The sequence below is a fragment of the Monopterus albus genome, unplaced genomic scaffold, assembly GCF_001952655.1.
Source record: "Monopterus albus unplaced genomic scaffold, M_albus_1.0 scaffold1.1, whole genome shotgun sequence".
Classification (NCBI taxonomy): Eukaryota; Metazoa; Chordata; class Actinopteri; order Synbranchiformes; family Synbranchidae; genus Monopterus; species Monopterus albus.
Window position 1 is genome coordinate 1519884 of NW_018127881.1, and position 24469 is coordinate 1544352.

The following is a 24469-nucleotide window of genomic DNA, read 5'->3' on the forward strand; positions in this document are numbered from 1 at the left end:
ACACAGCTAAATTCACTGTCAAAGAACATTTCTGGTCCAAAAAGCCCCATAATTCACTTAAGCGCCATGTTTAGTTACACACTGCATTAGCTGTACAGTTATGATTACTGTTTTACCACCTTTGTAACTGTTGGCTTGATCTGTCAGTGACTTGACCGTGTTTGTTTTAGGATTAGGAGGGGTTCTCCTCTCCTTGTTTTCATTTGCCTCTACAAGCACAGCTTTGTACTCACTGAGCTTTCTTCTCAAAAGCAGCAACTTTCTCAAAAGCAGTTTGATTAACTTTAACCTTTGCCAGTTCAGTTACTTCCACCAACGACTCTGTCAAGAAGGCATTCGAGGTGTTCTCAGCCTGTATGTCTCCCCATAACTCGGTGTTCCTTCACTCCTCCACCATCCCACTATTTCTCTGTCCTCTCTCCAGGCCACCCACCCGCCATCTTGCACATACCTGTGGTTTCCTGTTCCCTGCTCTTCTCTTCTCCTCCCGCCTCTTTCTTTACCTCCAGTCTCCCCTCACACATACAGTATAAGCACACACCCTTCTCTGTCTAACTGGTAACGTCAGACTTTTTGTCTTTCCCTCTTCTACTTCTTCTACTTCTGCATGCTGGTGTATCAGGTAAATAATGCCCCAACCACAAATATTTCTTTGAACTCCTTTTAAGGGGGAGAGCTGGAAGAAACGGGGAGATGGATAAAGCAGATGAGGAGAGGTTGATTCACACAGCTGGCTCCCAGCTGTAGACCAAGGCAACGCACAGAAATGCTCCATCTGCCCAACCCCCATTAAAAAAAACCTAACAGTCTTGTCATAGTAAATCCAGCCAAGCGCTCCTCTTCACCTTCACCAGCACTCTGAACATCACCCAGCTGCTTGTTGACCTCTTCCCTGTCATTGTCATTTTCTCTCCTAGCTTTTGTCCGCTCTCCTCATTCACTGTCACTATCAGTAAAAATACAAAGGTCTTGAACTGTAAATTTTGTCCAGTCAATCATCTCCTCAACACAAGCAAAGGAAAAGTGCTGATACTCAGTGGAGCTGGATACTTAATACTGAAACAAGGACTCACACCAGGCAACAAAACCAGCTAATAATCTGTTTGGTTTATAGAAAAGCCACAAAATTATAAGAAAAAAAGCAGAATAACCCTAACAGTCTTGGGTGGGCAAGTGATATTTATAGCCAGTGTGATGCTACTTATATTCTTTAGTTGTATAACACAGCTGGAAGTGAGTGAGAAGGTGGAAAACTCGTGAGGAAAAAGAAGCAAAGGGACTTCAGGGGATGTATGTGTGGGGGCGGATACCCAGTGCATGTGGTGTGTATGTGTGTGTGTGTGTGTTGGATACCCAGTGCATGTGGTGTGTGTGCGTGTGTGTGTGGCTCAGAGCAAGACAGACAAAGAACAGCAGAAAGAGAGACATAGGAGTACACCACATGAGCATGCCTCTGTGTCTTTATGTGTGTGTACTTGTATTCAGTGTGTGAGAGAAACAAACGACGACAGCAACAGAGGAAGTCTGCAAGGCCACCAGATGAACACGGAGGAAACAACAAGAAACAGAACACAGACAGCACAGCCGTAAAACTGAACTAATGGAATTATTAAAATGAAAACCATTAGGAATTTATTGACCACTAACTTTGTCGTTACTGGGCTTTTGTTTCAGGGTGTGAAAGGTCTTTGCTGTGCAGTTGATCACAGAGGGCAACGACAGGGATGGAGACAAGAGAAGGTTTTAATTCGTAAGGTAGGCTCAACTTCAGAAAGGCAGATACATAAAATGACTTATAGATAAACCTATGGTCATGTAGAGAGATTAGACATGATTGTTTCGTACCGGGCTCAAGCACAATTACTCCCCCCTAGCACTTACATACAGTATGTACACAGTCTGATACAGTAGGCAGCAGTATGTATGTAGTCGGTTTGCAATTTGCCAAGAAGAAGAAAAAAAAAGCAACCACTCACGTCATCAGCCGAGCAACATTTGTTTCTGTTCCACGTACATGTAAATACTGATGAATACTTCCATAAATCTCAGAGGAAACAGGACAAATCTGACCAAATAAACAGGGCAAAGAATCTGACCAAACATCCAATGAAAACTTTTGTTTTTGATACTAATACTACTGGCACATTTCTGTTAGTGCTTGAGGGGTCAGTAACCAGCTCATCTTACACCTGAGATATTGTCTTTTTAAGTCCATACATTCTTCTACCTTGACTGTGTCATAACTTGGTGACTACATTACCCACAAGGCACCTCAAACACTCACTTTAGTCAGCAAATCAAGTGAATTTGTTATGCTAGTAGTGGCTAAGTAGCCTGGAACAGTTACCCTCAAGCAGAATGAGGAGCAAGCAGAGCTCGATAAACTCACGTCGCTCTAACTCCACACCCCCAGAAATACTCATCAAAACCTGTAAACAAGCTTTGATGAGTAAAATCTATGGAGTTCTCTATAACATGAGCACTGTCGTTCTGTCAAGGTCCTTCACTCAAGATTATGGCAAACGAAACAAGAAAACCTCTGAAAATTATAAGACTTAAACAATGTTACTCTCTCACCCTCTCTGTTTCTCTCCTCGGATGGTAAACTGTACTTAAATTTGTCCCAGCGGCTGAACACACACGTGTAGACTTGTTTTCATCAGTTCACAGTTGTGTGGCTAGACGTGCACACCTGTGTGTGTGTGTGTGTGTGCACCCTTGATAAGGGCCATTGTATTATATGGTGTTATATCATCACTTTCATGCTTGTGCTTTCACTGAAACTGCCTCCTCTCCCGCGTACACCTTCATTTTTCCAGTATCTGCTCCCATTTTCTCCTCCTCTCACTCTCTTTACCCTCCTGCACAGTCACAGAAAACCTATTTTCTTTACAGTTTTACAGTTGCCTGTTCATTCTGATGCCTTATGTCTTATCCATGTTTAGAAAAAGAATTTATAAAAAGATTAATATGCAAAACATATCCTCAATAGAGAATGTGCTCACTCCATAACTCATGTTCCTTGTGAGCCTGTGGAAACTCCAGTAAATTATAAATCACGTAAATTACAAACAATGCAAAACAGTAGGGTTGAAAACAATGCTCTCTTTTTTCATTATGTTTTCCATTTACATAAACACACCTCATCAATTTACACAGTGAACAAATTATTGAGCACCTATTTGGATCATAAACACTCTGACATACAGTAAAAAGTGCACGTCTCCTGTGTGGTCCTCCGAGCTGCTGACTTCATTAGTAATATATCACAGGCGTTTAGTTTAATACCCAGATGCTGGTACAGTAAGGGAAAGGCATGTGGGCCTGCGCTGGCTTTTAATTGGATGGGATCCCTGAGCTGATGTTTGGGGCTTAGCATGTGACTCAGACACACACACACACACACACACACTTTCCCTGAACGAATGAAAAGGCTTGGCCAGTTTCTGACAGGGCAGCAGTCTCTTATGCTTTTAGGAAGAGCCAAGTCATGGCTGTCCAGAGGAGTCTGCAAACTAAACAACCACAGACAATACACACCCATGTGCATACATAAAGACATAGCCATGCACATACACACGGAAATACATCTTTGAGCTCCCGGGACAGACTGACGCCATGTTACGTATCCGCTGAGCAGATTATTACAACATGAAATAAAAATATGCATGTTAGAGAAAGAAAAAAACAGAGAAAGGGAAAGGAAAGTGCATGGAGATGAGAGCTGAGGAACAAAATGATTGGACTGTGTGTGTGTGTGTGTGTGTGTGTGTGTGAGAGAGAGAGAGAGTTCCCACCAGGGCTGTAATTAAGAGGCATTAAAATAACTAATAGGCAACAAATCAGGCAATCAGCTAGCTGTGAATTAGAGGGCTGAGAATCTTAAAACACACACATTTGTATCTTTGTGAGGACACTCATTAACATAATGCGTGACATTACCTTACCATAGCCTTCACATCTAAATGCCTAACCACAACCCTTACCCTAATTCTAATTTAGGGTGTTTTCACATTAGGCATGGTCATTTTGTACCATGCCTGAGCACAATTATTTCCCCCTCCCCTCTCTGCTGCAGGTCTGCTTTCACATTTGTAACGTTTTTCCGTGGCTTTCCTTGTTAAATGTATTCAAGTCTTCCACCGCTTGCTTTGTGCACTGTTAGACATTAAAAAACACAATCAATGGAAAACATAATCTGTCTGTGAAAATGGGCTGAATTGTGGACCTGGTGACAAGCAACTGTTGTCAGTATTTGCTTTTGTTTGTTCAAATCTGTGTCTGTGGCATCAGTATTTATGATAAACTGAAGGGAACAATTGTTTACATGCATTACCATAAGTAAATGTTACAATCTAAGCTACTTAGTCATTCTATCATTAAAACAGGATTCGGAGCTAGGTTTTGATTGGCTAGGTCCGATCACCGACTCCAGCTTCCTACTAGACACATGCTATTCACATCATACATGTTTGATCCAAAGTAGCGTGCTGTTATCAGAGCAAAGATGCCAGTGCTGAACTGTTACAAATATCATTGTTTATTATTGAATAATATCCCTCAGAGTGTGAATGGTCAATTTAAGCTGCATAAGAACAAGCACCAAATTCATAAGTGTTTTCAGTAGATGCCTCAGTGTGATGTATATTCAGAATACACGTGAATGTATGTAAATGAGTATTAGCCAATATATGAATCCAGTGATGCTACGCCCATGATTTTTCAGTTATTCATTCACACGTGCTAGTTTGCAGTATATGCAAAGTTACCAAAAAACAATGTGCATGCCATGAGCGCACAGATGATGTGATACCCATTCTTGCTGAGTGCAGAGGTGTGTCAACAGCTAGGGGCAGTAATGTGTTTTAAAAAGTAGAAATACAACAGCACAAGAGAAGAAGAATCCTAAACCAAAGTAAACAAGGAGGTTTCAAAGCATTAGACATACTCTGCAAACCTTGACTGATATTCATTCTGTGTGTTTTTCCAGGATTTAATGATATGCTAAATCTGTTCTTTGAGGATGTAAATAAAACTGTGAAAACTCCACAGGGTACATTTAACATACAGTATGTGAGAGGTAAAAATGAGCATACAGTTACTGTACTGTATCTTCTAGAACAAAAGTAAATCCTACATTAAATTTCAAATGATTCAGCATGTTTACTGCCAGGGAACATCATAAGGAATAAGTGGCATTGCCAAAGGTGCAACGGATAGAAGCAAAGGTGCCCACTCAAACCATTTACACATAAAGCAGATTCATTTAAGAATCTTAATAGAGACCACACGGACTATAAAAAATGCATCAAACAATGAGAGAAACAGTAACACAGACCTCAGCCTGGGATGTTGGTAGGTAATTTCCACCATTTCCTAAATACATCTTGTTGTTTCTTTTACTTACATGCTGAGTGCGCGATCCGTGGTTGTTTTATTAAGTTGTGTTGTGTCTGGTTCTTGGCAGTAGCACAGGGTGCAGAACTGGCACTTTTCCTGAAAGGTTCCAAAGAAATAATTTTGGTGACACAATTACAAACTGGACAAGATGATAAACAAGCCAAACTACTAAATCCTCACCTTGTCCTTTAAATTCCTTGACACACTACAATTATCATAATCTATACTAATCTGTTTTTGTATTGAAATATATTAATTTCATTCTTTGCAGAACAGTGGATAAACAAGCAAACTACTGACCCTTTTTACTAAACCAGTTTCCAAGAGTCCTTCTCCACTCACAATCAGTGTTAACGGCCTCCATTTACATTTGGCGGCCAGATAAAGATGGTTTGTCGTCCGTCAAATGCTGCAGTTTTCATCACGGAATACATGTATCGCGGTCACAGAAGCTTTCTGCTATTTTTGCAAGTAAACACTGATCCTATCTCATGCATGAGGAAGGGGCTCTCTTTCACTGTGTCGCAAGCCCTAAATTCCATTCTGTATCTCCATGCAGTGCTCAGTGATGCGCAGGGAGCACGTGCACGCACACACATAAACGATCGCTCTCTCTGATGCACTGACTTGAGTGTATAGAGGCCTATTGTACACAGTGCACCATTATTTACACATAAACCGTCATCTATACACTGGCAAGAGATTGAGCTGTACGCACACACAGGCACAGATATACACACATGGGTACAAACAAAAATGGACACAGGGGCTTGAAAGGATGGATGATGGTCCTGATGACACAGAGACCACCACAATAAGAAGGGCGCAGTTTACGTCAGCAGCTATTGAAGGGCTCTCTAAAGACCATAAACCCTGAGCACACACACAACAATCTTTCTGCAAGCTTACCCAGAGCATCATCACTTGTTTTGGATAGGATGATGTGCCCTACTACATAAAAAAACTACATTTTCACAAATTCTACAAAGGACTAGATAAACTTGGAACATTTAAAATCATTAATGCATCTTTTTTTTTTTTTTTTAAAGCAAATCAATATAACCTGTGCTGAACAGCAGCCACAGTTATTGGTCAGCTCTGCAGAGATGAGGAAGGAGCTAAGGAGCTGAGTTCAACACTTTGAATTTCTTCCAGGACAAAGTGTATTAAAATGTGCCCTGTGAGCCCCTTCTATGGTGGCAGGATTTTTAATTCACAATAAATACCCTTCATTTCCTAAGAGGTTGTAGAAATTACTTAGTTCAAACATGTCCATAAGCCAAGAAATGCAATGTCTCAAACATAACCCAACCTTTAATACTACAGAGTGCCTGAAATGGATGCCTTGCATCAGTTGAAGTAAGTGCTCAAGGTAACTAAACCCAAATTGAACTGAAATAGTGTTATAATGTCAACGCACAATATTTTATACCCTCATATGACCAACTGTTCAACCATCATGAGTTGTCCAGTGACATGCAAGCTTGCAGTGGCAAGTTTTCCTCATGTCCATAAGCCAAGAAATGCAATGTCTTTTTCCTGATACTACACTGCTCCGGAGTAAATACGCAAAAAGTTGTTTTGAAGACATGTTAATATGCACACAACCACCCTGCCTAAGGCCCTAAGCATCCATAATAATCTAAGATACAGTACAATAAATCATTGGTGCCAGCCTGCCCTCCACGGAGGACCTGTACACCTCACGGGTCAAAAGGACGGCAGAGAAGGTTTCTGCAGACCCCTCACACCCTGGACACTAACTCTTTGAGCTCCTCCCCTCTGGACGGCGCTACAGGTCACTGTACGCCAAAACAACTAGATCATGGTGTGTGAAGTGTGGCTATTTCCACACTATGAAAAGCAAAAAAGGGAGGAAAGAAATGTTTTTTTAACAATAACAATGATAACAGTACTACTAATAAAATCAGCTTGTTACATTTTTAGAGGTTGGTAGGAATGTGTGTGGCCTCAGCCCCAGGTGCTTGGTTCAAGTTGAAATGTGTTAGAAATGGGTTTCATGTGTCATAAAAAGCAGATAAACTATTCTTGTGAGTGGATGCCATTTTCTCTAGGGTGATGTATTCTGTCAGAAGGTTGGTCCAGTGGTTTATGTCTAGAGATTTTTTGGATTTCCAGTTTTGAAAGATTGTTTTCTTGGCAATAGCTAGAGAAATGAGGAGTGGGTTTTTGTGTTTAATTGGTAGGTGGTCGACTTCTGTGATATTACCGAGCAAGTAAAGTAATGGAGAAGGAGGGATTCTACAGCACCAGGCTTGTATATATTCTGTGTTTATTCTGTTTTTATTGTTGTGCACATCGGGGGCCATTGGGTTGGAGTCCAATTCCTTATATTTTGATAATACTTCGCAATAAAGTTTATGCTTATGCTTAAAAAAAACTCACTACATAGATTCAATAAAAACTGAGTGGTTGAACTTGATGGAGGGGACATTAAAGCTAAATGGAGGCTACATTTTTATCACTATTTCCTGTTGAGAGAAAGAAAGGTAGAGGGATTCACTTGAGACAGATCTGGCAGCAGAAATGCTGCTGTGCAGCGGGTGAGTCAAAGTCTGTGTGTGGTACTCAGGCTCCCCTTTCTCTTTTTTACAAAAGGGGAATGGAGGGAATCAGAGAGGATGAAAACAGAGAGAAAGACAGCTACAGAGAGGTAGAGAAACAAAGTGACAAAGAGAAACAAGGCAAGAAAAAGAAAGTTGATGGAACAGAAAACAGAGGGAGAAAGCGAGCGAGCAGTGTTGAGCGGCGCTCTGCTTGAACCGGCCTTTTGACTGACAGGGGAAGGACTGCAGACCTATTGTGGAACTCCCATTACTCAAGGTGCATCACCAGCCGAAACTCTTGTATCTCTAAAACGTTTCAGTAAATGTATTAATGGTAATACGCTTGACAGGTAACAGAAAACCAGCAGTGACTACAGGAAGTTACTGGTCCCAGCCAAGAAACAGTCCATCCCCCTGTAAAGGTGCATTTTTTCCTGTACTGGTGAAGCAAACATAATTCAACACACTGATTAGTAATCAACCACTAAAAAGACATAATTACTCTGTGACAGTGACATTTATACACAGTGCTGATTATTGTAACTGCAGTGTCAGGATTTGATTGCAGTTGTCATAGTAAAACACAAATCTGATATACTGTAAAAATGCCTCCAGTAACAGTTCACAGTAACTAGTGCTGGGTGCAGTCATTTTCTACATGAGCTTTAGATAGAACCGCTGAATTTGTTAACATTAATAGTCTGTAAAGGGTTTATCATATCACTCCAAGCTAACTAGAATAAAAAAGATCCCACCTGTGCAACGAGTAAAAAAACCAAACAAACATACTCTCTCCTCTTGGGTCACCAGACGTATCTTATTCATTATAAGCTATAAAGCCTGACAAAAAGAAGGCTTCTAGCCCTTCATCTGCCTCTTCACTCCCTCTCTGTCTCCAGCTCTTCATGAAGAACAGAGAGGGGAATCATTCAGTGTCTGAAAAGGTTAAAGTCTAGCTGAGGGCTGGCGTTTCTGCGTCTGCCAGGGGCACCTGAAGAGGGGCAAACATTTACCGGCAAAGAAAAGAGGGGGAGAAAAAAAATCAACAGCCTGCCCGAGAGCTGCAGGGTCCACAGTGAGTAGTGGTGTAGGGCCCTTGGAAAGTTTGTCTTGTAATTGAGTCAATTGTTGACCCCCTGTTCAGCCTGCCTCGGCAAATCTTTGGAGGAAAAGCCTGCCGAATAATTAATGTTCTCTCTCTCTCTCTCTCTCTTGCTCTTCATCTATCCATCTCCTACTCCTCTTCACTTCACCCCCTCTCCTTCCCTTGTTTTCCACTGTCTCAGTGGATAATTGTGCTGTGAGTCAAAGGCAGTAATTTAGGGAGGGGCTATGTTCATGGATCTGCTGAGGCTTACAATCTTCTTTTCACCCCAAATCTTTCTTAGCCCCCACCCCCCCAACACTCACCCCTGCTTCTCGCCTGCATTCTCCCCCTTTTTTATTCCTGCTTTTGTTTGCACCGTGGGATGAATTTTAAGCACTCTACTCTCCACCTCAAATCTCTTTCCCCAGTCTGGCCATTCGTTCCCTGTTCCCAACTTATGTCCAGCACTGTGGCACCGTCTCTCCTTCCCACTCGTCCACTATCAGCCCCTCAAAGGATCTGAGAAAGTATGAACACAGATACAGCCCTTTGATCAGACAAATGTCTTTAACAGGTAGACAGACAAGAAATGGGAGCGAGAAGGAGAGAAAGAATGACATAAGAGGGAGTTCAAGGAGGAGGGTAGGAAAGAGACAGGATAGCGAGAGGAGGGTCACGTTCTGTTTGTGAAGAGGGATCATTTTTAAATGCCTTCTTCATTCAGGAACACTTTGTTTGCACAAGAGCTCTACTGTTGCGCTCCTATTGTTGTTGCTTATCCCAAGTGCACACCAGGGACTCTGTTGTTATTCAGTTTTCACACATTTATTAGCAGGTGCTCTTTACAAGAATTGTTTCAAATGTAATATTCACTAAAATAAGTTAGTACAAGAAACTACAAAAAGTGCAAAAAGTTAAAGGCCACCACAGCCAACACACGTAGGCTTCCTGACATGCCAAACAGTGACACTTGTTTTTTTTTTACAAGGTCCCACAGTCCTTCCTCATTTCCTCTCCTCAAGCCAAAGGCTGGCTGCCTGTTGTGCTCTTACTGGCCTGTACCAGCTGAAGACATTTACAAGGGACATGGGAGGATCAGACAAGCCCTTGGATTTATGGTGACCTCCTGACCCTTGTGGTATGATTACACTGATAGTATGTTTGCAGTACTGTAAGGTAATTTACAATTTTGAGGTATTTATTTCCATTTTATGCTTCTTTACACTTATGTAGTTTCAAAGATGTCACATACAAAACATGGAGCTTTATTTACTTTGTAAGGTACAATAATATGAAAACGTGCATGACACTTGTTTTAAATATATTTGAATGTTTTAAGTGAGTTTTTATTTATTGTTTAATTTGCAATATTGTGATTTAGGTTTGAAGTTTTATTATTTGACTTGAACACACAGCTGTTCTTACCATGCCAGGTTTGAAAGCACTACTCTAACAATTTAAACCTTTTTAAGATCCTACTATCACTGCTACAACTGGAACAGAATGCCAAAGAGTTCCCTTTTTGTAGAAACTAGGATCAGGACACCTTATTCTGGGTCTGTCATTTGTCATTTTGAGCCCGTTTTATTAAAAAAAGAGTTGAAACACTCTAAAAGGCACAATTTTGTATAATATTTGAGTAATTTCACTTTTTGAATGCGTAACCTTTATCCATATTTGAGTACTTTAACATTGTTGTAGCTTATTGTTACTTTTAAGTCAAAGATCAGATTATTTTCGTAGCAGTGTGTTAGTGTGTTCATGTGCAGTGTTATATCAGAATCCAGTGGCTGTTGAGTTGCTACACAGAAAGAGTCTAATCCTACCTCTCTGTGTCTTTCCTTCTCCCTCTCTCTGTCAACTATCCACAGCCCTTCTTGTGGAGCGTTTGTTAGGAAATCCTGAACAAACCATGACTGTTTGTTCTCTCTTTGTCAATGACGGGTTTTTATAGACTTCTACTATTGACAATTGCGCGACTCCTGTTGGCCTCACTCAAGCTGGATAACGCTGTGCAAATAGGTTTATGTAAACACACATTCACAATTTGTCCGAAACTCGCTCACAACCCTGCGATCCAATCACCCAGAGCGTGTTGTGGTGGAACAGAGAGAGATGTTAGACAGAGAAAAACATACTTTATATCAGTACAAATGGCTATAAAAGTTGAAATAAGTACATTCATACATGGTTGTTATGATAGTTTAACAGTGTCTAAATGACACACAAACTAAAGGTTTTCCACAAGATTTTTGGAACCTGGCTGCAGGGATTTTCTCCCGCTCAGCCATAAGTTCATTAATGAGAATTTGGTCGATAAGGTCCGAGTCACAGCTGGCTTCCATTTTAATCCTAAAGGTGTCAGAAGGTCACGTTCATCCACACCAAACTTAGAAAACCATTTAGTTATGTAGCTGGCTCTGTGCATTTCATTGTGAAACACAATCCTCCACTAGCACTGCATACATGTAATAAAAGGGTAGAGAGGGCTTTGGAACAAGTCAAGTCAGGTCAAATCACATCAGTTTTATTTATATAGCCCTATATCCCTAATGTGCCTCAGGGGGCTTTGCATTTAGAGTTCACAGTTCAATTTGGACCCAAGTCAGTATTTGCATTATGCTGTCAATGGGGCTGACTAAGGACAGAGATGGCCATATAGCATTTATGTTACACAGCTATGGTGACATTCATAGCCATTAAACACTTAGTATCAATCTAGTCAACTAAAATGGGAAAGAAGGGGACTCTCCAGATTCCTTGGCTGTGACTCGGGGCAAAAAGAGAGCTGAAGAAAGAGACTTCAGGTACAAGAGAGGAAGAGAGAGAAAAAAAAACCAAGTGGAGCAGAGCAGAGCGTCTGTGTGAATGGAAGAGATCATGGATGCCAGTAGGGGGCTCAGCCTTATGCACAATAGACCCCCAAGTGAGTCAAAACCCTTAATACCCATGCTCCTATTTCACACATCTTTTCAAAGCACCCATACAAACCTCATCCACGTCTCCCCGCCTTCATACTCTGGCCATGCCCCGTGATTGCAGCCAAGTGACAATAGTGAGAAAACCCTCAGTGGTGCAAGTAGGGGCCATCCGGACACCTTGTCTTTGTGAATTGGAAGACAATAGTGCCATCTCAGGAACAGCAGTAAAAGCTTCCTCTGTCCTGGCAGGGAGCTGCTAAGAATGACAGGGGCATCAAATGTCAGTGATAAATGGGTCATTACCATCTGGTCTAAGGTGAAGTGTGGAGGTGATAATGAGTCTCTGTGGCAAAAACACAGTTACCAGTGACAGCCTGTTGTGCTGCTTCTCAAATGACTGTTGCAACTGTTTGAGGACAACTGGTGATAGGCAAACCAAAGTTTCCTTAGAGGTAAATATGTTTTTGGCATTGTAATACTTGGCAAGGGTGTAGTTTTGCATATGGACAGTAGGGACATGTCCCTACCAATATTTGAGCAAATCCATGCGCATTACCTTTGAAGTAAAGTCATATTAGGGGGTGAACTAAGTAAGGCTCACGTTATGCACAAATGTCATATATGCTCCCAGACACAAAGGAGGCGATAGTTGTCGGCCAGCTTGCTGACAACAGTCTGTTATAGTTCAGTGAAGTTGGAAAGATATTTGCGGGTTCAAAGTTTCCAGATCAATAGCAAAACACTGCTAAAATACAAATAACACCTCTTTTGATTTGCAGCAAGCTCATTTTTATCGAAATGAGCCGTTCTCTGCTCCAGACAAATAACACTTAGAGGCAGCTGTGAGACGAGCGCAACACTGAAAAGAGATTGGCCCATTGCAAAAATATTCAATAACCTCACTCTTACCCAGTGTAGTATTACCAAAATTACTTCACACATCAATGGCCATCTGCCTGATATACAGTACTTCACCCATTAGTTAGGGAAATATTTTTGCATAATTAGGGGCCATTTTTATTGGAAAAAATATTAATGGCCATCTACTGATTATGCTACAACAGCCAGTTTGGGTAAAATGTGCTTTTTTAAATCATTTTAGTGATTTTTTTTTTAAGTTTTTTTCTGGGGTGATAGGTTATTCAGTAACTTCACTGTTAGACAGTAGTGTCACCAAAATCACTCAGTATCATGAATCGCCTATGGAATGGTGGTGGCCCTTGATACTTGGATAGTGGAAGATAAACACATTTATGGTAAATATTTTAAATAATGTTGATTTAGTATCAACTGAGATCAGCTAAAATGCAATATACTTTATAACAGAATATGGTAACTTGCTTCCTTTTAACCAGATCCATTGCTAAAACATTCAAAAATGTCTTTTGGCAATATTTATTAAAATGTCTCTGTGGATGGTGCAATAAGAGAGACATACCAACATTTCTTTTTTTGCCAAAAGAAAACATCTAAAAAAAAACAACGTTGGGAGTTGGGAGGAAAAATACACCTCAACATCCCGGGCAGTTCCAAAGGAATTCTGGCTCAGAACCAAACACTGGAAACAGCAAAGAAGGACGGGCTTTTTGGAGTAATGGTGAAGGGACCATAGTAAAGGTTGTTTCATATCTAAGGAATTATTATAGGCAAATATGCGACTTTTTTGTTTAAAAAGTGTGACTTTTTATATCAGGCTTTTAAGACAGCTTTTAAAAATGAGAATTTCAAAATTATTTATCTTTAAATGTGATCATTTTTCTATTAATGCTGCAAAAACACTGCCACTTTTCCTGCTTAAGGAGCCCATTGCATCAGTACCCTTAGCCCCTTATGAGGCTAACAAACTAGCCTTTAGTCATGACCTAGCTTAGATCCACTAGCCTCTCAACCCAAGCTACTGGCCTCCCTCAAGCGAGCCCCCTCCTCTATTTACAAGGCCCTTCAGTAGCCAGCTGGTTGCTAGACAATGTGCTTGGTTATGTGGGTTATGTAAAGACCCTCCTGCACACAAAAGCCAATGCGGGTGCCTGTTATGTGCAGCTCTTCAGAGCCCTGGGTCAGTTAGCAGAAGAGCTCTGGTGCTAACACTCCAAGTTAAAAACCTCTGCTCTTCAGTGTGTTTACTGAGAAAGAAGAGAAGAGAAGAGAAGAGAAGAGAAGAGAAGAGAAGAGAAGAGAAGAGACAGAAGTACCTTCTATTTGCTAATTTCACTTCCCTCCAGCTTCCAAGCCACTTGGCTGAGGTTAAAACAACTCCCTTGTTGACCTGTGGGCGTATTTGGAAATGTGAATGTATGAATGCACTGTATATGTATGCATGTGCACAAACATACCTCGATACTGTACACATTCTGATCCCCAGTAACTCCACGTCTTATATTCACAAGAAATCAATAACAACCCTACATTATGAAACATTATTACAAATTGTGTTTGTCAAATGTAAAATGGGAGTTGTTTACATGTAAGACTTGTGCATGAACAAGCATAAGACATACTTTTACATAAAAATCATGAGCCATGTTCTCACTTCCTCAGACCTTTACCACACTGTCTTTGTATCATCCCTTCCTGTGCTTCACACACCAACTGTGACAGGCTCCGTGGATGAAACTGAGAATATGCTTACAGCATGTCAGCAAAAATAAAAATAAATGATAAAACCTTATTAGAAACTTGATTTGTTTAGTTACTGCAGAGAAGACGAGGCATGTTTTACAATCCGTCATGATGCAGCCTGTGTGAAAGCAGTCATCCGTGGAAACCTTTGTCTGAATGAAGCCAGCAATGTTGAAAAAGGACTTTAGTTTCCGCTCTGTTTTTTCTGGTTCTGTTTCTGGTTAGGTTCTTTTTATATGCAAAATGCTCCTTTGGATCAGTCCACATTTCACCTTTTGCATCCCGTATTTCTATGTGTTCATACTGATGGTAGCGTTGTCTTCATTCTGAATCAGTCAGAAAACACCACATCTGTCTGTGTCCATAGGTGACAACAGGCTTCAAGAGCTCTGAATCCAATCACATGGTGGTAAGCCACACACCACAAACACACCACCAGTCTGCTCCGATGGCCAACCAGCCTGGGAAGAAGTACTGAGGTAAAGCAAGCCACAGTTTGTGTATAAGGTTTAATGTAAAGACACAACTGTGCTCACACAGAAATCCACACAGATTCCATTGATGTTTGTCTACCGCACTGTCCCCTAACGTGCTGCCTGTGAGTGAACAGGTATGATGTGCAACCACAGACACATGCAAAAACCTTGACTGTGTGAAATTATAGAACTGAGCAGTTTGTCTTCAAGAAAAACCACAGAATTAGTTTCTTGAGTTTTAAAAACAGAGTGCATAAAATATGACTGAGGACATTTGTTAATACAATGACTCATTTTTGTGTCAACTTCTTATTACCTTCAGGTTCACTAGTACAAAAACCGGTGCTGAGTTCATCTGATTGCAATTAAAAACTCCAATTTTGACATCTCTACCTTGAGAGCTATTTCTGTGTTTATCTTAGTGAGGTAAAGTAAGAACTGTTGAACAGCAGTGGTAACGTGAAAGAGACAAATGTTTCACAGAGTTTAAAACCTCAGACTTTCTGTTGCTGTCTCACAGGCAAAGAAACTCACAAAGATGTGAACCTGAGATGATCCTAGACTGCAGGGAACTCCTGTTAATTGAATTGTTCACCGAGACAGTCAACTCCACCCACAGAGAAAACACTCATATCTCTGAACATTAACTCACACACACTTGCGCATGAAGACGGCCAGAGACTCACAGACTCTGACACCCAGTCACACAAAAACAAACCAAACTCAGTCTGACAAGCTGGAGCTTGTGTGACAGAGCTTGTTGGTCGGAAACAGACATCCCTCTGCCCCAAGGTTCGTCTCTTGTCTCCCACAGGTAGATGGAGTGTGAATTGGGATACACAAGATGAGGGAGGAAGAGAGGGGGGTGAGCTAAGCCCCACAAGGGCTTAGCTCACCAGTAACTGAATAAGAGATCAAATCTCTGATTTGTTAGAGCTACTTAGGTTGCTTAAAATGTTGATTACGAGAAACAAGTACACATAAAATAGTCACAAATAAAGGTACAGTCTACACATTTATGTATACACATCTACTGTTGATTATGTCCCTGGCACACAACATCAAGTGTAGGCAGTCCACTGAACCATCTGTTGCTTTTATTTTGCTACACTGATCATTCTTAGAAGCCTTGGTGCTGCATTACATAGAGTAGGGGTTTTCAACCAGTGGTTCACGGGCCCCCTGGTGGTCCACAAAGGCACTACATGGGGTCCCTGATCATGCATTCAGTAATGTACACTGCCTTGAATTGTATGCAATTCAATGCAACACACCCGCCTTAACAGAGGTGTCTCTATATTTCTGTTGTCCCCAGCTACATACATGAGAGGGTCAGAATAGTAGGAATACCTCTGAATATAGTAGTCCAGTAGTCCAGTAAAACACCATCTTTAACTGTGACCTCAATAATAAACATATAATTGAATTTATACATTTGTGACAATTTCACCAAAAACTGAAACATTTTGAGCTTCATAAACAGCATGAATCTGTACAGGTGCAACTAATAAAGTGGCCGGTGAGTGTAGTTTCACCGTAGGAATTTTTTTCAAAACTTATTTCCATACATTACTTGCTTGTGAATAATCAAGTTCATACCAATATATAAAATAAGTGGTCTCTGGTAGGCTAGTGGTTATTGCGCAGCACTCTTGCCAATGTGGCATGGGTTCGAATCAGGGTTGCGTCAGGAAGGGCGCCCGGTGTAAAACACGTGCCAAATGTCAACATGTGAGTCGTCATTGTGACAATTTGCTGTGGCGACCCTGAAACGCGAAAAGCTGAAAGTGACTTTCTATACCAATATATAAAATATTAACACTAAGGTGACTTTCTGGATTAAAATAGTGCTCATTCGGTGTATCCACCCCACAACACTGGTCCTTGGGTTACTTCTTAATCAGAATGTCTGGCACACATTTAGTTAAAAACCCCTGATTTAGAGGCAAAGATTCAAGGACGGAACAAACCAGATTTCAGACAAAGAGGAAAACACTGAACTCTTGAGGAACTCCAGTAGATTTTGAAGAAGAGTAAGTCTTGTCATCATTTGATTTTGTATACTAACTCATTGTTTAAGTCATCTTTATCTCCCTTTTTACTATCTGACTGTGTTTAATCAAAAAGCAATAGTTTTTTTTCCAGGACAATGGAATGCAATAACTTTTTTTGCAGTCCCAAGTCTAGTTTTGATGCTAAGTGATATTGCTGTGGGACTTAAAGGACATTTTAGGAAATACAGTTACTCCATTTTGTTGCAGATGAGAAGTTGTAAAAATAAAGTTGCCACCACTTAGCTTAGCACAAAGATTGGAAAAAGGAGAAGACAGCTAGCTTAGCTCTGTCCAACAAAATCCAGCTATCAGCACAGCTTAAGCTCACTAATTAACATGTTGTATTTTGTTTGTTTAATCTGTGCAAAAAAGTGTAAAAATTATCATTTATATTTTGGGGGATTATGTACCAAACTATTTCTTGGCTAGGGTCAGCTGCCAGGCAACAGGTGTTGGAGAAAGTTGTACTTTTTCTAAGTGCTTCCTTAACTCCCGACTACTGGCTCTTTTGACCAGGTATTATCTCCTCACTTTTCTCACATTTCATTTGTGACTCACTGCTTGTGTTACTGTTACACTGCTTTACATTTACTGTACCTAACCGAATTGTTATCTGTGGCATCTGTGTCGCAGTTCTTGAAACAATCAAACACAACCATGAACTCAAAAGTTCAGCCAACAACTTCCCTCCTTACGCAACCTCTACATCTGGGACCCGTCATCCACTTTACATACTGACATGCACTGAATGCACAAGTGCTCACCATATTTCTGCTCCACAGCTGCACAAGAAGACAAGAGTTGATAAATAACCTCTTTGAATGGGATCCTGTGGGTTTCAGTGTTTGAAACTTTGAACATCCAGTGATAGTTCTCCAGGGCATAAGAAATTTTCCCAAATAAAGCATTGCTGTCACTGCACTTAGAGCTAAAAGACAATATGTTTCTATCTGTCAGCAGACCAGACCAAAGCTTTTAATAGACTGCAGGTGTCAGCTAATAAGGGCCAATAAATGTGCCACAGTGGAACAACTGCCTGTCCCATTCTCAACAGAAATAACAGGAACACAGTGACAGACAACGTGGTTTGACTGCTGAGGAAATAATCAGGTCCAACAACCTGCTCCGGTGTCATGAGCTTAGGAGACACTGATGTGAGACTGGATGGTTTTGTGTTAATGGAGACTCAACCTCCCCATATTCTGTCATCAGACCTGAGCATAAAATGACCATTAGCATCGATGATCCACACAGAGCGCACAGTGTACTAGCATTTCTTAGAATAAGAAAATGTGCATGGCGCAGTAACTGTTAAATGCCAAGTGTTTGCCATTAACCTAAATGTAAAAATGTAACACTCCACACATAACCTTAATAGTATTATAGTACCAGTCAAAAATTTAGACACTTTTCTATTCAATTCATGGGACAATGTGTTCAAACTTTTGACTGGTAGTGAATATGTTGTGATTTTTATCATTTATCATATGAACTGCAATGTGATTACATTTTATTGTGAGTATTGTCTTTTCAACCATTGGCTATCTTGACAGAGCAACATCAGTTCTACCATTTTTACAACGATAACTTGATCCCTGTTGAATTTCCAGTATGATTGCTAATAGTTGGTGTAATTGTGTACTCCACATTTAAAATTTGCATACAATACACCCTGGCAGCATTTTTCATCCATTCATTCTTACTTTCTCCTTGATTTTTCAGGGTCTTCAATGGGGTGGGGAAGCTGGAGACAGTCCCATCATGCACTGGGCAAAGTACAGGGAACCAGTCCATCACAGTGTGAACACACAGTGTTGTACTCTGTATGAAAAGAAAAGTGAGCGTGGATCCCTGTTGACCCTCTGGGTATTCAGCTGAGTCTAGGCCCATAAGCTCTACATAAATGCCCAGCATGGTACCTCCATCCTCCCTGCAGTCCAAAGACCAAGAAACTCAGTCTCACAGCCTCATCCTTTCACTGTACCCTGCCCTCTCTCTGTTTCACCCTGACAGTCACAGAATGACAGTGTCTCTCCCCCAACGGTCACTCTTCTGTTGTCTCACGCTCTCCTCAAACTTCTGCTAGCAGGTGCATGACTATGTGAGCTCCTGTCCCACAGGCTCTGCGCCCCCCACAGCATAGGGACAGTGGTGAGAACAAGAGGAGCGTCAGGAGAAAGAAGTACAGGAGGAGAAGACGACAACAACTCCAGACCTGAAAAAACAACAGCTGTGACAGCCGCATTGTCATTCCAACATTTGTTTCATGCTGAGTGCAGCAGCAGGTGAGTTCACTGGATGGGAACCACAGACCACAGCGTATTATAATGCAGTTATCCTAAGTGAAATATTGTTTAGAGGAGTGTGAAATTTGTAGTACAGCAATGACTAGTAGATTATTCAATGAAAATGTATTTTGATAACTGAATAAATATAGTAGACATTTTTAAGCACAACATTTGCTGTTTCCAGCTTCTCATGTGAGGAGTTGATGTTTTTCTTCATCATGAAAGATAGTAAACTAAATATTTTTGGTGTTGTTGTGAAACATTTCAAGTACATGTGTGTTTATTTAAAGATCTTTTTTTTTTTTAAGTGTTGAATTCTGTAAAATAAAAAACTGATATTTTGGCATTTGGGGACCAAAAAAAGGACACTATCCAGGTTTATCGAGGCACATGTAACTTTTAAATCCGTTTTTATTTTCACTCCAATCATGCTGAAACTCTGTAGTAACCGTGCATTCCACTCACACAGTAGCTCTCCTCAGTAGCACCGTCAAGTGTGAAACCCACCACAGCCACCGCACCTGCATCCATCCAGTCACGACACGTAGCCAAGCAAATTCTCAAGAGCTTGTCCCGGAGAAATGACCTGCAGGGAGCTTAATGTGTGGCCACAAACAGTGGTTACCGACGCTGAAGCAACAACAAACTGTCCTCAAGATTTAAAACAGTGTAAAACATTGTTTTTACTAGCAGCTGTGCTGCCACGTTGCTTCGCTCCCCTTGAAATTCTACACTAACTTATAAAAGCAGATTCACATGACCTCAATGAACAATCACACACATTCTCCTCAATGTAAAGGTGGAGATACTACTGTGTGGCTTTTTATCCTTGAGCTGCTCTTGTTTTATGTTTCACTATATACAGCATGCGATAAACACGCGTGTCTCAGAGGCTTCCTTTACAGGCTCTCTTTTTGTTAGTTATTGGCTACCAGGAAATGAAGGTCCTTCTCATGTAATTAATGGACACAATTATGTAATTAAGAAGTGGTCTGCAGTTTGCAGCACATAGCACCAGATGTCCTGCTGCAGGCCTACAGGTCAAGAAACTGTTCTCTGTAACTTACAGTGGGGTCAGCGCCCGTAGACCTAGCTCTCCCCCACGCAGTTACCCAGACCACATTTTCTTTCTCTTGTAAATAAAGCCTTAATGGTTTACAAGCCTTACAATAACCATAATGCCTTCAGAGTGAATTATCTCAGAGCAGTCAGACACACAGGCTGGAACGGAGAAACTCACCCACCTACACTTCTTCTAAGGATAAGTATGTTTTACTTTGTAAGACATTTTTGTGATTAAAGCCCTGGAAAATTTTACATTCTGAAGATAAATATTAATAGTAATGTAACAACTTGTTTACTTCTGGCCTCTTATATTTGTAGGGTGGTATATATGCATGGAAATGTGTGTCAGCACATTATCGTGGTGAACCAACTAGTCTCTAAATTTGAAGTTTAGATTACTGCCGTGCTGTGAGCTGATTTACATGCTACTGATGTCATCCCTCGCTGTGTATTCAGCCCTGTGCTGTTACCGAGGCAGGAAAACCTCTCTGTTTTCAAAAGTCTGAGAAACTCAGCACTAAACTGGCTTTTCGGTATAAAAGTAAGACACAACGTGAGGAAGAACTCAAACTGATGGACGCTGTTCAATGAAACAAGGTGAATGAATTATCTAAGACTTTGTTTCACCAGATCAAAGAGCTTCAATGTTAGGCATTCTGTTAAAATTCAAGTTACAGGATTCCTTTACATTTCATCTTTATCATATGCAACTCTATGCTGACACTGTACCTCTCCATTGTTAGCAACCTATATCTAGCCCTGAATCTTCACTGTGAAAAACACTGCTTGATAGGTGGTTGTTGAGTTAGCTGCTCTACTTCTTCCTAAAAAAATCTGAGAATCTATTTGAAAGTTAGATGAGGGTCCAGATTTTTCTCATGCTGAGCAAAACAAACAGTCACCACTGGGACGGAATACAGAGGAGCCAGAATTATGCCTTATGTGATCCAAGCTCTTGAGTTGAGGCATGAACTGTTTCTGTTGTTTCTTGAGTACAAACCATTTCTTGGAGGAAATGGGTTTAAGACTGGACTTTTTATAAACTAGATGTAAAGTGTCATTTAAAAAAAAATCAACAATATGCTATAATAATTCCTCACTTATATAAACATCTGTGTGCTCACAATAGTTATGCTGTAGCTTCCAGCAATGTTCTAGTGTTAGCTATAAGAAAGATGGCATTAAAATGAGATATAGTATCTAACACAACTTTGCTCAGTAAGCAGCAGAAAAGTCTAACAGTTTAGCTCGGCCAGGCAGGGCAGGGCCAGTCAGTCAGTATGGCTGAGTTGTAAATGTGTTCCAGCAGGAAAATCCAAGCTTCAGAGCGAGGCGAGCAGTCTGGAGTCGGCAACTTTCCCCTGCTCCAGCTAGCGCACCGCCCTCCCTGCAGCCCACCCAAGAAGCAGCCCATGGGCATAAATTTGAGAGCTTGACTTGCTGCGAATTTAAAACAATCTGTATCTCTCTCTCTCTCTCTCTCTCTCTCTCTCTCTCAGTCCTTGCCTCTCTCACTCACTCCTCCACACTCAATATGAAATGTTTCTCTCATTTAGCCTTTACTCTCTTTCACCCTTTCCTTTCCAACAAATTCCACTGTTAATGGAAATGGAAAATTCTTTTTCACCATGTGCCAATAATATTATTTTTGTAAGGACTTGATTAAGTTTGAAATATGCAGTCACTGCACAGCAACTGTATTTTTCCATGTCAGTGTTCAGTATTTATAAACAAATCTTCTTCTCTGCTCTAAAGACAACAACAGTAAAGCCTTCTTGAAACAAAGTTAATTACAACTCACAAAACGCAACCTACCGATAGTTCCCCAAAGGAAATTGTCTTCTCAATAACAACTTCAACACAAAGTAAGCGGCTAGTTTCCATTTATGTTTTATGGCAGTGGACCACAAGGAGCATACAGTAACTCTAAGCAATATCTGATGCTACAGAGGAAAACATCTAGTTAGTTCACTTCAGTTTAGACTATCATAAAACCAACAAAACAAGCACGCCACTTCACTTTTGTTACTCATGTGCTGTAGAGCTCTTTGCTTGCTTGCTTGCTGTAAAGCTTTGTGGCCTAAATGGATGCAGTTTAGCCATAGATACTTCTCTTAGAAGGATTTGTCATCCTGTTTCTACTACAAAAAAAATCAACAGTTACTTATCAAGTAAAAATTGGGAAGCAGACGTTTCTCTGAATCATCAGCAGCAGCCTGTGACCTTCTATTCAGAGCCTGAAGTCCAATCACAGCAGATCATTTCAGAACTGCTGGAGTAAAGAGGCTGTTTGACTGAGGGTGTGATTACTTTTGACCCACAGCAGATTCATGTCAGTGTATCAGTGACGACTTGGCCTGCATTAGGCTTGCAGTGGTAGTAAGTCGTGTGTGTCACTTTGCTGCATCCATGCATGTGGATTGACTTCCTGTTATGGCATCTGATCTGGGTAACGTGGCATCAGCAAGTCACTGTAGCTTCTGACAACTGTCACTTATGTAGAGTCAGGGAGACAGGAATAGAAAAAGACACGAGATGCTGAGAGACAGAGAGAAGAGTCAGAGGAAAAAGAATGAGAAAGCAAAAGAAGACAAAGGAGGGAGATGTATATACTATAGAACTGGAAATATATGAAAGAGAAATAACAAAAAGAGAAGAAGAAAACACACAAAGAGAAAGAATCTTTTAGCTTTGTGAGTCTGGAAGACTCACCGCGCTATTCCTTTCTCATAAATATACAGTATGAAACAACAATAATGTGGTTTGAGACCTCTTTTGTTTAAAATTTTGTTCTGGTCACTCTGTAAACTTGGAATATACTGAGATGGCTATCGTTTTACATAAAAACCATACAGCTGGGTGTAGTTTTTGCACAGATCTAATGTGAAAGAATTTCTCATTGGAGATTATGGAGCTGCTCTTTTTAACTTTCACCAGATCTTTAAGTGGTCACTGAACTACTATGCATTGCCATGCTAGGTGGAAGCAGAAACACATAAACTCTCTAGGGCTGTGTATCAAAGCTCTGAGCAGCGACTGACACGCAACAGTAACATCGAGTATCGAAAACTGTAAGGTATCCAAAGTTGGGATTAAATGCTTGGATTTATTTTTTGTCTTCTTAGCCTTACATCCTCAGACCTATACAACCCATATATTTCTTCTGCTGCTTCCATTTTATAAGACCTGTAGGAATATCTCCTGAAATAACACCACTGCGTTGCCAGGCAGAATTGCGGGAACATATAACGACAACATTTTGCAATGGCAAACGTAAGAGACTTCCGTCATCATAAACACCAAGGCAACCATAGCACAACTCCATCCTCAAATACTTTGCTCGTGTAATAATTATGAAGGTCTTTAGAGGTCGCCAAACTGTAATACGTAACTGTAGGTTGTAATAACCTGCTGCCACAACCAATCTATTGAGTCGTTTTTTTACAGGAGGACCGTCTTCTTGTCTTTGACCAGATATTTCATAATTGAAATGATCAAACATTTTTATCAGTAAACAACATTTTGCTCAGCCAAAATTCGCAGTTTGGCATTTATTGTTAAAGGGAAAAAGGTTAAAACATGTTTACATTCAATCAATACTGAATGCAAACCATTAACCCATATTTTTAACATGTCGTTTCGACTTGGGCAGTTCCCCAACAATATGAAAATAGCAAAGGTTATTCCACTGTATAAATCTGGTGATAAGCACAACCTCACAAATTATAGACCGATTATAGATTATAGATAAAAATTCTGGAAAAACTCTTTAATAACAGATTAGATACATTTATTGACAAACATAAAATCTTATCTGATTGCCAATACGGTTTTAGGTCGAACCGATCGACATCCTTGGCCATTACTGACCTGATGGAGGACATTACAAGTGCTATGGATGAGAAAAAATATACGATGGGGATATTTATTGACCTAAAAAAAGCATTTGATACAATTAATCATGAACTATTAATGGATAAGTTAGAGAAATA

At 40.5% G+C, this 24469-nt stretch overlaps 1 protein-coding gene across 3 annotated transcripts in view; it reads right to left on the reverse strand.

Moving 5' to 3' along the window:
• gli1 (GLI family zinc finger 1) overlaps nt 1-24469 on the reverse strand; it is a 46257-nt gene that overhangs the window by 15110 nt on the left and 6678 nt on the right. Inside the window, exons 1-2 of one of the 3 annotated variants that reach the window (XM_020606870.1) lie at nt 8723-8759; nt 5408-5496 (exon numbers count right to left, since the gene is read on the reverse strand). The exons of 1 other annotated variant lie outside the window; for it this stretch is intronic. The gene's annotated coding sequence lies outside the window, so the exon portion shown is untranslated. Of the gene's footprint in view, nt 1-5407; nt 5497-8722; nt 8760-24469 lie in introns of those variants that run through there. One more of the 3 variants, XM_020606785.1, reaches the window with a different exon arrangement.